Genomic DNA, 15,078 nt, shown 5'->3' with positions numbered 1-15,078 from the left:
TGGCTAGCACAAGTAGTGTCCCGCAGCCACCAAGAATTCGAAGACAGGCACGTAGAGCCCATAGTGTCCTTCCTGATGCGCTTGCAAATCCTGATTGGGAGCCCACCACTTCTGCAGCACCCGTACTTCCCCCCCGGAATTCAGGTGGAAACAGCCAATTTTACTTCCCTTGATTTTAATGAGCTGTTTTTCATTGAAGATCTTTACAGTTCTGTTGTGGACCAAAGCAATTTATATGCCGATCAGGTCTTCGCCCTTGCCAAAAGATTTGCATGGAAACGTGCCACGGTTTCCAAATTTAAAACTTTTCTGGGCCTATCCCTCCTCATGTTCATTACTAAACAGTAAGTTGCGGTCATATTGGTCCTCTAACCCAATTCACTATATGCCCAGTTTCTCTGCTGCCATGGCCAGGACTAGATACGAGAAAATCTTCCAGTTCAGTGACAATGAACTCTGTCGTCCTCAGGGTGACCCTGGATATGACTCCATAAAATTCGGCCCCTCGTAAACCACTTCAACCAAAAGTTTGCAGCCTTGTATATGCCCCAACAAGATGTCTGTGTCCCTGATTTAATTTTCTGACCGCCTTGCTTTCAAACAGTTTCTCCTCAGCAAGCGTGCCAGATATGGGGTCAAGACGTATACACTCTGTGACAGGGCAACAGGCTATACGTGTAGTTTCCGGGTTTACGAGGGAAAGGAGCAGTGACAAGATTGTTTGGGACTTGGTGTCACCCTTATTCAGAAAGGGGTACCATTTATACATGGACAACTTCTATACAAGCGTGCCAATTTTTGGAAACCTTTTTGATTTTGCAACTGGCGCATGACCTAATTGCCAGGACTTCCCCCAACGGCTTGTAGATACCTGACTTAGACGGGGGGAGAGAGCCTGCTTGAAGTCTGATAAATTGCTTGCAGTGAAGTGGAGGGACACACGGAATGTTTTCGTTTTGTCCTCCATTCACGCAGATACGACAGTCCAAATTGCAATGGCGACTGGTGTTGTTGAGAAGCGCCTCTGTGTCCACGAATACAACCTTAACATGGGAGGGGTCAACTTCAATGACCAGATGATGGCGCTGTACTTAGTTGCCCATAATACCAGACGCTTTCTATATCCAGAAGGTGCTGCACCCCAGATTCCTAATCCAGATGCAGTGAGTCGGCTGCATGAGAGGCATTTTCCGGATGTCCTCCAGAGTACCCCTACCCAAAGAGCACCCCAAAGAAGATGTTGTGTCTGCAGGAAACGCGGATATAGGCGTAACACCCGTTATTTTTGTCCCTCCTGTCCTGGCCAACCTGGTCTCTGCATCGGTGACTGTTTCCGTCGCTACCACACACTAGTAGATTATTAGTATAGGGTACAGCACGCACACTTTTTTTTAGGGTACAGTCTAGGGCACACTTTTTCATACTGGGTCATAAAAGATGTTGGCTATCGCATTTTGAGAGATCTTAGCCTGGAACTGTTTTTTTTTTTTGCAAAAAAAAGTGTAAAAAAAAGTTACATAAAAAAAAGTAAAAAAAAAATATATATATTTTTAAAAAAATTAAAAAATGGTTGCATGGTGCTTGCATCATAAAAGCTTCAGAAGGAAAGGAATCTTTTGTGGACCATTTGTGTGTGGCAGTTTTAAGTTATTAGTGTTTTTAAATTGGTAATTTTTAAGTGGGAAATACTTGACCAAAAAAACTGTCACCAAATTTTTGGAGACCATTAAACAAAGTTAATGAGAAAAAAAAATGAAAAAGCCAAAAACAGTTGTCGTTTTATTGAGTTAATCCTCACTTTACTTTTCTACTCGTTTGTTTGTTTGTTTGATTTGTTTATTCTGACAGCAACCATGTTTGCTCTCACCATATACGTAATCAATGATTGTAGCGCTGTAGGAGGGGATTTCACCACTGTAGTTAAAAAGCGCATATATGGCAAAGCATAAGGGATGGGGTGGACATAGAGGGAGGATCTCCCCTATGCTTCGCCATATTTTTTTTTAACACTTTTCTTGGCAGAGATTTCTTCATCCACGTTGATCGATGCGAATGGAGAAATCTGCTATGTTCTTTTTTTTTTTCCTTCAGCCCACGAGCTGAACGGAAAAAAAAACAACATTGCATGCATGCCCATCATTTGAAGTGGGTGGATGCTGGAAGGTCTAAAGGTGGGCATACCACACATTTTCTGGCATCGTTTTTTACAGCCAGCGGTCAGCTTTCATGTACAGGCAATCCTAGCAGATAAATAGCCACTAGACTTTTACAAGAAGTGGGAGGGGACTCCCCCCCCCCCAGTTGTCACCTTCCACGGTTTTCTCCGGCTCTCCTGTCTCACTGAGTAACCTGAGACTGCAGCTGGTGGTTCGGTCAGCTGACCATGGAGCTGATTGGAGACCAGAATAGCTCCAATCATCTCCATGGCCTAAGATTCCGGGTAACTACGAGCATTTCATGACTTCGGTTTCGCCAGATAAAAACAGCACTATTGGGAAATTGGAAAAGCATATTATCACACCAATCTTGGTGTGGTCAGATGCTTAAAGGGCAGAGGAGAGCTTTAGAGTCCAATAGACCCAGATTTTTAGAAAAAAAAGTACCTGTCACTACTTATTGCTATCATAAGGGATATTTTAATTACCTATGATAACAATAAAAATGATAAAAATAAAATAAAAAAAATGAAAGGGAAGGTGTCAAAATAAAATAAAAAATCAAAACAGATAATAAAAAAAGAAAAAAAATTCAAGCAACCCTGTCCACCCTCGTTTGCGCGCAAAAGCGAACGCAAGCATCAGTCTGGGGTCATATGTAAACAGCAATTGCAGCATGCACGTGAGGTATTGCCACGAACGTCATTTCGAGGGCAGTAATTATTGCAGTAGACATCCTCTGTAAATCTAAATTGGTAATCTGTAAAGGCTTTTAAAAATGTACGTAGTTTGTTGCCGCTGCACAGGCGTGCGCAATTTTAAAGCATGTTATGTTTGGTAAATATGTACTCGGCATAAGATCATATTTTATATTTTACCAAACAATTGGGCAATATATAGTGTATTTGTGCATTAAATTAAAAAAAAGTGGATTCTTTTTGCAAAAAAATTGCGTTTGGAAAATCTCTGTGCAAATACTGTGTGACAAATACAATTGCAACACCCATCATTTTGTTCTGTAGGGCCTCTGCTTTTAAAAATATATAATGTTTGGGGGTTCAAAGTAATTTTCTAGTAAAAAAAAAAAACATTTTCATGTAAACTAAAAGTGTCAGAAAAGGCTTGGTCTTCAAGTAGTTTGAAGAGTGGGTGATGTATGGCATAAGCTACTAATATTGGGAATAAAATGCCAGGACAGTTCAAAAACCCACAAATGACTACTTTTTGGAAAGTAGACACCCCAAGCTATTTGCTGAGAGGCATGTTGAGTCCATGGAATATTTTACATTTTGCCACAAGTTTCGGGAAAATTATTTTTTTTTTTCTACACAAAATTGTCACCAAATGATATGATATTGCTCATACATGCCATGGGTTTATGTGGAATGACACCCCAAAATACATTCTACTGCTTCTCCTGAGTACAGGGATACCACTTTTTGGCTTTTTCGGCTTTTTTGGGGACCTAACTGTGTACGGGACCCCGAAAACCAATCACCGCCTTCAGATTTTATAAGGGCATTAATTAGCTTATTTTACTTCCTCACTACCTATCACAGTTTCAGAGGCCCTGAAATGTTAAGATAGCACAACCAGTCCCCCCCCCCCCCAATAACCCCATTTTGGAAAGCAGACACTCCAAGCTATTTGCTGAGAGGCATGTTGAGTCCATGGAATATTTTATACTTTGCCACAAGTGGAAAGAAAGTTCCCCCTGGGTGTGGGACTTTAAAGGCAAATTCACTTCCACAGAGAGTAAAATTAAAATTAAATTATTTATTGGGTAACAAAAATAAAAATAAAATTAGATCCAAAGGAGATCCAATATTATACAGTTTTACAATATGTACAAAGATACAATGTGTGGGTGTAAAACCATAATAGAATTTCATTGCGAGCCACATCAGCATTATGGTTATCCTCAAAAGGCTGGTTGTATCTGTAAGACTATACAAGTATAACTATATAGTATTAACTATAATAACTATTCATGTAGAGCTTTTTTTTCTCAGAGAATAGATAGGTTGAGGAGCTCAACCACACAACACCTAACCCCCCCCCGCCAAACTGCACTGAATGGAGGGTGTGGCCAAATTGCACTAACAGTGTCAAGATATCAAGGAGGCAATAAATACCAGGAGTGCATTATATGTGGAGTTCAGGGTGGCACTATGTGCAGAGTACAGGATTCAGAGGTGTGCTACGTACCGAGTTCAGGGCGTTATGTACAGAGCGCCGAGATTCAGGGGTGCGCTGTGTACAGAGTGCAATGTTGAGGAATGCAGTACATACAGAGTGTAATCTTTAGGAGTGTGCTATACACGGTGTGCAGGGTTCAGCTCTCTTCCACAAGCTGTCCACGTCTTACTTCTACCCCTCTCCCTGAGTGTGAGGGCCACATGAAAAGGAAGATGAAATGAACATTCGGCCCGCGGGCCTTGTGTTTGACAGATGTGCTCTAAATGATACCACGCTCTCATGCACACCTTGAGGCTAAGAAAATTGTTATTTATTTGGGATACCCACCTTGTAGGGGCAAACAAGTGCAGTAACATTAAATTATGACAAATTAAACAGCATGCCCCACTATCACAGATTGCAAGAAGTGTAACAACAGATCTACAAACAGATTACACCCAAAGACCTGGATCAAACAGACAAAGTTCGAGTCCCGAGGTCTGCAGCCTAAGGAGGTGCCCTAACGAATGAGATACACAATGGCCTATTAGAGAGCACACTCCCTCCCTATGCTCTCTGGTCAGTAGTCACTTATCTGTTGGTCACCAGCACTGGAGCCAAAGTCCTTGGTGGAGCACTCTAAAAAGATTTTTAATCCCAAAAGAAAGGGAAAGAAGCTCTCAGGGAAAAAAGTTAACAATTGGTCATTACTGAACCATACATTCTGCTATAAGTACTGAAAGGAGTGGGGATGCTCATCACATCATTGACCTAACATGGCCAGTTGACCACAAGGCAGTTCATTGACCCTGCACTGACAGCTGCCTTCTGTGTTTGGACAAACATGGGCCCAATGAGGAAAAGGCTAAAGTATACTGAATGAACCCCCTGCACACTGCTATACCCTTTCTAGCAAACTTTGCAAAAAATAAAAATTGGGATATTTAGTTCACAATAGTGCAATACGTGTTTAAGCTGGCCAACTGCATCAAAGTAATCCCTCTTTAGCCAGTCCTACTCTGCTTTGCCACTACAAATGCTACTGTGGGCACAATGCCAGCATGGGGCAAACAGACAAAAAATGGGTGAGAGCTACAAGGTTTAGGTCTGGCCACTGACTTGCAATAAAACAGAAACAAGATATACCTGTGCTCAGATCCCAATAGCTTGTACTTGCATATAAACTACCAGGGGCTAAAGTGGTGTGACCACATATTAACACTAAAAATAATGAATGAACCCTCTGCACACTATATATAAAGAGGTGCTGCGCTAGTTAAAACTGTGTAAATACCAAAATAAATCTCAAAATAGAAACCACACAACCAATATTGTATAAAAGGTGCTACCGATAAAAACAGAAGGTGCGCTACACTGAATATATAAATGCTATGATTCAAAAAGAATCCCTTTTTTTTTTTTTGCATAAATCCGTGACAATAAGGCTGCATTCACATGTCAGCGTTTGGATCGCGGGCAGAACCGCCGCGGTTCCGCCCGCGATCCGGAGATTATTGCAAATCGCGGGACGCCTAGCGTTGCCCGTTGATTTGCAATAGCCCCCCAAACGCCGAGCGATGTTGCCGCGATTTCCGCCTGCCGAATCGCGGCAGGCGGAAATCGCGGCAACATCGCTCGGCGTTTGGGGGGCTATTGCAAATCAACGGGCAACGCTAGGCGTCCCGCGATTTGCAATAAATCTCCGGATCGCGGGCGGAACCGCGGCGGTTCTGCCCGCGATCCATACGCTCACATGTGAACGGAGCCTAAGTGCAATAATGTGCAAAAACAATAATAGAGATAATACAAATAAACAATTGTGCTGGGTCAGGAAGAAATAAAGTATGTAATATTACAGCATCTCCCTTCACCATGTGATAAATGTGTGATGAACGTAAGGTGATATCATAAATCCTCCACTACAGTGTCACCTCTGTAATCTCATGCTGCTCACCTTACTGCAGTAAGGTAACAGCATAAATTGATACTCTTTGGTGTAAATCTCAGATTTTCAGCGAGTCTCTAGGTCCAGTATCTCACAAAAGTGAGTACACCCCTCACATTTTTGTAATTATTTTATTATATCTTTTCATGTGACAACACTGAAGAAATTACACTTTGCTACAATGTAAAGTAGTGAATGTACAGCTTGTATAACAGTGTAAATTTGCTGTCCCCTCAAAATATCTCAACACACAGCCATTAATGTCTAAACCGCAGACAGTGGTGACTGACAGTCAGCAGCTCTCTGCTCAGGGAGCTCTGAGAACCAAGCAATAAGGGTGTTTGATTGCTCGGTTCTAGGCCTTAGAGCCGGCGAGGGACAGATGCAGCAAAAGACCAATGCTGCATCAACCTAGGTAGGCGTGATTCTAAAATAAAAATAAATCCTATACTTTTCTTTTAATGCAGAGAATGCAACAAACCTTTTGACTTCACTTCAATGCTGTGGTGATATCCATTTGTACACTGATGATGTTCCTGTCTGACCAGCACTCTTCAGAACTGAACTGTATAAATCCATTGTGAATTCTGGATAGATTCCCTCTGTGCCCTCTGATATAATGTCCTTTCTGATTACTCTCTTGCCAATCACTTTAGACTGTGTGCAACACAAACAAAGGACTGCTGCCATGTAATGCCCTAGTGTTTAACTATCCTGTACTTTCAAGAACATCTGTTCCTCCTTTATTACACTAGTTTTACTAATGAATATGAAACATTGTAAATATATTTTGCAGCCAAAACTTTTCGTTTGGATACAAGGGAATTGTTAGAACCTTTGTCAGATTTTTATTGATGCTCGTGTTCCTGCTGGGAACATTTGCCCTCACTTCTTGTCCCAGCGACCCGACATGAAATGAGCAGGAATCACCCAAATGGGGAACAGCAAAAATCTCCCTAATGAAGACAATGAAGACATTAAAAAAATAAATAAATACATAAAAGTCAGCAGCAACAAATACTGTAGCTGCTGATTTTTAATAAACGGACACTTACATGTCTAGGAATCTCATCAATCGGCTTTGGGTGCAGGCACCAGCACCAGCACCTATAGTAAGGGAAACAGGAAGTGAACTGTTTCCTACTGCACATGTGCAAGTAGCGCTGCGCTTTCTGAATAGTCCATCCATCTTCTGTGTGTCCCAAGAGCTAGCGGGGGGAAGGAGGAGGGGAGAGTAACGTCATAGATTGGTGATCTTATTCGGAAGTGGGAGCGGGTACCTGTCAAAATCAGATACCCACTCCCCCCCCCCCCCCGTCCTCCCCAAAAGTGCCATATGTGGCAGTGGAGGGGGGAAGGGTGTGAACAAGCAGAGCTTTAAGGATGCTGGTGGGTGCAGACATCATGGAGTCCTTAACCAGTGATATCACTGGCCCTATTTACTTATATGACCCAGAATACCCATGTAAGCAAAGCAGCCAAAATGTCATAGGGGTTACCCCCTAATTTGCACCAGGCCCTTAAGGGGGATCCTATGCAAACAAAAAAAATCAAAAACAGCGTGGGGTCTCACACAAGGGGGACGCCATGAAAAATTCAAGAATAAAAAATGAACGAAGATCCCAAAAATCCAAAGAGACTCTTTTCTAAGCATACAGCCTGGCAGGCCAGGATGAGGGAGGGGGGCGATGAGTATGCACCTCTCTGCTCTTGAACAATACCAGGTGTAGCACCCTCCTAGGTGGGTGCTAGGGTAGGTGTATAGATTTTTTTGTTTCTCTGCATAACAGGGAGAAAGCCAGGTAAATCTAGGAGCTGTCTGCTTAACAGAGAGCTGTGATTCTTAGATAGGACCTGCCTTGTAGTACAGTTTATTGGACAGTGGGAGGAAACCATGCAGAAGAGATCAGGGGATATCTGTACAGCCCTAGCCAATAAGCACAGAAGGGGCCCCGGTGCATGCTGGGTGACTGTACTTTTATCTTAAGTGCACACGTGGCTCCTGGTATGCGGCTGGAGAGTTGAGTCCAGGTGGGGAGGGGGCTGCTGCCTCTCCCATGCATAAGCTGCCATGCATCTTCAGGTGGTCTACCTGAGTGCCAGAAACAGAGATGCTGAAACCCACTGACTCTTTTGAGGGCTGACTGAGGGGGATATCCATGGATCTTGACTGGTACCACGGAGGAAGGTGACCTGCGGATCGGGCCTTGTGAGTACTGACTTTCCACAAGGATCCTAGAGACTGCTGCTGTTGAAATCCCCATCTGAATGCTAGAAAGTCAGCGGGCTGGGTGTAAGCTAAAAGGGATACTGGCTAATGTTCTGAAGATACAGAGTTCACTGAATCTGCTGCTAACACAAACAAAGGACTTATTCTTCCTATGTAATTGCTGTATGGTTCAGCAGAAGATCTGCTATTTAGTTCCACTAAGTGAGGCCAAGTGAGAGTTGTCCTCACTTGTACATAGTTGAATTTGGAGTATCACACTAATCCCTTTTACTATCCAAGTTATTCACATATAACAAATCTCCTAGTCTGGTTATTGAAGACAACAAGCGAAAAAGTGTGTGTGCTCCTGGCAGTGTTTGAAAATACCCAGTATCTGGCAACAGGATAATCAGAGGGAGACCCATACTCAGCAGCTCCTAGGGGGGCAGTGCTACACAGGCTACATGCTCTTAACGTGGGGAGGGTATCTTTCCAGGGAAGATCCTCTTGGCAAGGCCCCTTGCACCCACGCTGAGTTCAAGGACTTCCTCACAACACTGGCATAGTGGTTGTGAGGGTCTGCGGATGGTGGGCTTGTTGGAACTTGGAGGGCCCTTTAACACTAAAGGGACATCCAGATACCAACATCCCCCCATGTGGATAAGTCAGGGGTATGTAGTACACCTACTGATTCATAGAAAAGGAAAGTGTAAATAAGACACATGAACAGTTTTTGACAAGTACTTTAATGAAAAAAAAAAAAAACCCTAAAAAATGGCCCAAGACACATATTGGGAATCTTGTCACCCAGCCATGTAGATTCATGTCAATTACGTTACCCGATGCATGCCGACCCATCAAAAGAAAATAAAAATGCCAACATAGATTCCTGTTTTTTCACTCCCACTGAATGACAGGTCCAGTCCTCACTGCTAAAATGTAAGGAAAGGGATGGCGTCTTCCAGATAACATTTTTGACCATATGCAGACCTTTCTTGGCCAATAGTGATGAGGCAAACTGCCCTGGGTTTGGTTCAAGCAGGGTTCAGCAAGCTTAAACAAAAATTAGATACTGATACTAAACCCCATTGAAATCAACAGTAGCTGAATCTATCGAATGAAAAATGGCAGTTTTCTGGGCAAATATGCACAGGGGTGTAAAAAGAAAAAAATTGGCGACCTCCTAGTTAGCGAAAGGTCAATCAAGCTGGTTTATCATATGACCCTCCAAATACAGCACACATTTGTCCTCCTCAGGTTTGAACTGAAGAAAAGAAAAGAAAAGTGCAGCCGGCAGTTGGGCCAGTCTGTAGGTGAGAAGGTTCTTTAAAGAAAATAAACTTGGGTTTGGAGTTTAAAGAGAAGTGGATGTTTTACAGGACTTAACTTATGATTTCACAATGTTGTGGTGCTTTATCACACTTTACAGTTGTGTACGCCTGTGGAATAGTACCTAGAAATCTAAATAGACAATGCTTTAAAAGCCCTTGCGGGGTACGAGTTTAGAGTTATACAGAAGGTTTGATGCTCAAATTGTTGCTCTCACTCTGAATTTTTTACTGGCATAAATCATGAAATTTACTGACAGAGCCAAATTTTTTACTGACACATTACAAAAAATCCATAAAATGAGGGTTAACAGTGCAAATATTGACATTTAACCACTTCAGCCCCGGAAGGTTTTACCCCCTTAATGACCAGGCCATTTTTTGCGATTCGGCACTGTGTTACTTTAACAGAAAATTGTGCGGTCGTGCGACGCTATACCCAAATACAATTGGAGTCCTTTTTTTCCCAACAAATAGAGCTTTCTTTTGGTGGTATTTGATCACCTCTGTGGTTTTTAGATTTTGCGCTATAAACAAAAAAAGAGCGACACTTTTGAAAAAAAACGCCATATTTTTTACTTTCTGCTTTAAAACATTCCCAATAATTTTTTTTTTTTTAATTTAATTTTTTTATCAGTTTAGGCCAAATTGTATTCTGCTACATATTTTGAGGCTTGAATCACTGCAGGCTTTTCTGGCTGCTGGATACTAATGGGGCCAGATCCTGCCATGGTCACTGAGGTAGTTATGTCCTTCGGGCCACCCTCCGATCGCCGGTGGGGGCATGGATCCCCTCCCAATGGAACTCTGCGGGTGAGTCCCCCTTCCACACATAGTAGGCCCAGTGACTGCTGGCAGGGCCTCCAGCTGCATTATTAGCCGTAACATGCCCCTCTAGCCTCCGCGGAGGAACTTGGAATCAGTCCCGGTCACCTCCTGAGTAAGGCCTGATTCCCACATAACAGAGAGTTTTTTGGGTCGGCCCTAGCTCTTTTCTGCAGATAACCAAACTGCCCGCACTGGACCCACGCCTGTACTTTTAGCGTAACAGTTGCACACTGAGGACATACCGCTCCTAGGAACTCCTGGCCGAAGAGGTGGACAGAAGGAGAGGAGGGGAGGGGGGTGGAGAGGAGGGGGTGGATGGAGAGAGGAGGAGAGAAGGGGGAGAGAAGAGGTGGAGAGGGGGTGTATGAAAAGGAAGGGGGAGGATAGGGGGGTGTATGGAGAGGAGGGGGAGGAGAGCGGGGTGGACGGAGAGGAGGGAGGAGGAGGGGGGGTTATGAAGAGGAGGGGGGAGAGAAGGGGGGGAGAGGGTTTTGGATGGAGAGGAGGGGGTGTATGGAGAGGAGGTGAGTGGATGGAGAGGAGGGGGTGGATGGAGGAGAGGGGGGTGTTTGAAGAGGGGGGTGGGTGGATGGACAGGAGGGCGGGAGGAGAGGAGGGGGTGGATGGAAAGGAGGGGAGGAGGAGAGTAGGGGGGATGGAAAAAAAGGGGGGGTGAGAGGGGGGTGGATGGCGAGGATGGGGGAGGAGAGGGGGTGGATGTAGAGGAGGGGGGGATGGATGGAGGAGGAGGGGGGAGTGGATGGAGAGGAGGAGGAGGAGGAGGGGGGTGGATGGATGGAGAGGAGGAGGAGGAGAAGGAGGGGGGTGGATGGAGAGGAGGGAAGTGAAAGAGACCCCTGCACCGTCTGCAGCCCCTGTCTGTGGGAAGGTGTATGCGACACAGACAGTATAGTACCTTCCATACCAGCAGTGGGCAGGTCCCATTCTCGTAGCTGGTTAGCTAGTTAGGAAGTTCACCGTCAGCGCGCAGGGTCGTGGACGTTCCAGATGACATTGTGGTGACGAAACGCGTAGGGCGTGTCTTGCTACGTCACACGTCACTTCCGGTAGCAGTGGTTCAGAACCGTTTGAACGCGGAAGCGCTTAGGCGACCGGACCCTGCACGCTGACAGTGAACTTCCTAACTGTGAGTGGATATGTTTTTTGCTTTCTTACCTAAACTATACTGCGCACTGGGAGATATCTTATGCTTTTAGCACAAGCTCATCACACACCAGTGAGGAAACAGAGTGGGAACCAGGATTGATGTACAGTTTGGTCCACAGGCAGTCCGTGCGGTAAGTGCTTTTACCTAGTGGGGGGCCACGGGTATTAGCACCGGCTTCACCAGCACGCCATATCCTGTGAGCACACACTTCCCACAGCATCACTGGTACAACTTCTGTAAATCTAAATAAAATCTTTCACTCAAGAGAAATCTCAGCATTTTTGTTCTTATAGTGGAACACCTATTAGTACCATTTACAGGTATCACTATTTTGTCTAAGCACGTTGGCCCTTTATTACATGATGTGGCCCCTTGGCTCTTTGTAGGACCACATCGATTTGTTTTAATGCACTGTGCACTTTTTAAGTTCTAAATCACTCAACATACTTTGCAGGGCACATGTATATGGTTTTTAAGGTTTTTATCCTTGTGCATTGTGTTAGCTCCGGTAAACCAACATATTTGCACCCCTTCAGGTCATGGAGCTGCTTCTTCCAGGGTATACGTTTGCAGGCAGATGCAGCTGTCCCTGGCTGCCTACACTTCCCACCCATCCTCGTTCTTCGGCCCCGGAAGCCTGTCCATACATCCTGGGAGGTCCCGCCCTCGCTGCTCTTCCTCCCCGCCGCCGATGCCTCCTGGAGCCGGGTGCTGTCCCACTCCCCACACCCTGCACCTGCTGCCACCTGACTCAATGCTCGTCCAGGGCAGCACCTGATTGGTCAGTCTGCCCTTGACCACAGAGTGCCAGTGGGGGAGGCAGAGTCATCAGCGTGACAGGGAGCTGCAGGGAGAAGTGTACAGCCAGCGTGTCCCTGTCAGGAAATTAGATGGAGCCAAGTGATGGAACGGCCAGGCGGTTGGGAGCTATGCCCGCAGCCCTCACCCCCATAGCAATGCCAGTGAGAGCCCTGACTGAAGGGCGTTCTAGGCTGGCGACTACCTTGCCTATAGGTAGCGCAGGCCCTGCTCACACCTGCCTTGGCACTGGAACGACAGCTCTGGGCACACAAATTGACTTTTTTTACTTTTTCTTCTGCCGTTGCCAGGGGCAACTAGCCCAGTAACTAATGGTAAAATCCCAGATGAGCCCCCAAATGGGTCTGCCATTAGTACCAGTAACACTCCCAACACATTTAAGTTGTGAACCCAGGTGTGAGAACTGAGACAATGACCATTCCGTCATATTTGGTTTGTTTTGTTTATTGTATATTGGGGATGGGAGAAGGGAATGAGTGGGATACAAAATGCCCGCTAGCGCTGTCTTGGCGCCAGCTGAATGCTGACCAGCGCTTCCTGACAATTGAAAATGCTACTTTGCTGAATTAGGGCTGGAACCTCAACTTTAACTTGTTTGTTAACTCAGAAGATCCAGGACTGTAGAACTTTTGACTCCTGACACTCGATTTAGCTCAAAAGTGACTGAACAGCTCCCTCCAACCCTTCAATGACTGAGGTAGCTCCTTGTCACTGCTTATGCTGCTGCAGCTCTTAACTCTGTACACTGCACACTGTACACTGACTCTTCAACCACTAGTGCCCCCTTTTACACTTCAGGGTCCTCTGACTAGGTACCCCCTCTAACACTTCAGGGTTCTCTGACTAGGCACCCCCTTTACAGCTAGCTGACTCCTGGATCCCTGGAACCTTCTCTGGAGTGGTCCCCTCTACACTTGGCAGACTCCTAGGGGCAGTACACAGTAGTCATGACCTTGGCAGGCTTTCCTGGAACTGAACCCCTCTTCCTCCACTGGTCCTCGGCACACCGGATCCCCTCTGCAGCTCGACATTCTCTGGATTCCTAGGCAGCCACCCGGAACACCCGATCCTTCTGACAGGCGGAGAGACAGCCGTACTCTCCCTCCTGGGACTCTGCTTCGCGCCAAAGACACTGAGTCATGCGTTCCCTCAAAACTTATACCCACTCCCAGAATCCTCTGTGGCAGAATCTGCCTTCTGGGGTAGATACAGGTCTGAGTGTGTCTCTGATTGGGTTTCCTCCACTCCCCAATGAGAATCCTCTCATGGAGCCAGTGGGGAGACTCCCCTCTCAGCAGACACACCTGGGAGACATGACAGCCAGCTGAAATCATGGCCCTGATGTCAGGCAGCCAAGACCCACTATACTTTTATCTAGCACCTACCTGTAGGGTGCTACACTTACATCAGAGTCCACAAAGTTCCCATTTACATCACACTCCAGAGTTCCTCTTTACATCACAGTCCACAAAGTTTTCCCTTACAAGAGAGTCCACAGAATCCCCCTTTACAGTGTAAGGGGGAACTCTGTGGACCCCGATGTAAAGGGGAACACTGATATAAAGGGGAATGCTGCAGACCATCTGTGATGTAAAGGGGAACTCTGATGTAAGGGGGTATCTGGTCACCAGAGCCCCCCTCTTCCTTAAAAGTGGGTGTACTTTTGCGCTGCTATGTTGTGCTGTTGAATGCTTTAAGACTACAAAACTTGCACCTATACACACTCTCTAAACGTGTATCAATGTGCAAAATTGTATTCAAAAGTGGTGCCGCACTCCCATAATGCTAATGTGCTAGTAAAATCTGTTTGCATAGCAATTTTCAGAATCAGCATATCATATCAAACCATATATACCATAAACAAATCAAAACAAAACAAACAATGATAAGTCCATAAAGTGCCCTTTGGTATGAATTTGCTTGCATATGCTCAATCTTTCAAAAAAAACAGGCTTGTGTTCACATATCCAAACAACGGATTCCCTAATTCGTGTTCACCATAATGTGCCCCAATCATCCACATACAATAGTGATAATCCCCTCATCCAATGTGCCCTCACCTGGGGGATAAGACCAACCAATGGTCTTTATATATGCGCTTTTGTCCCTCTCTGGGGATCTGTTTTATGCTGTTTTACTCCTTTGGTGGCAATCTTGAGTTTAGAATCCTTCTTCTCTTACTCTTATCTCTAAACGCCCAATTTATAAAGCCTCGCAATAGCGCGTCACACAGCCATTTTCAGACCTGGCCTCGTCAGCGCCAGATGAATACAGGATCGGATCGCACATGAGCAGTTCCGAGCCGGTCAATGCCATTTTTCACTGCCACTTTTCTTATTTTACGGTCATTTACAGGCAGGAGAAACGTGCTCTGTTTTTACGGGCTGTCCATAAAAAGATGGGTGGTTGGAAATACTGGCACAGATGTGCCTTCCGCCCCTCATCGA

The 15,078-nt window shown here is 45.2% G+C and overlaps 1 protein-coding gene across 1 annotated transcript in view; it reads left to right on the top strand.

Moving 5' to 3' along the window:
• The window catches only part of NWD2 (NACHT and WD repeat domain containing 2), a 673,505-nt gene that overhangs the window by 572,004 nt on the left and 86,423 nt on the right, over positions 1-15,078 (top strand). The window lies entirely within an intron of this gene.

The sequence above is a fragment of the Pelophylax lessonae genome (assembly GCF_965119305.1).
Source record: "Pelophylax lessonae genome assembly, chromosome: 1".
Classification (NCBI taxonomy): Eukaryota; Metazoa; Chordata; class Amphibia; order Anura; family Ranidae; genus Pelophylax; species Pelophylax lessonae.
This window is presented reverse-complemented; position numbering and strand designations above follow the sequence as displayed.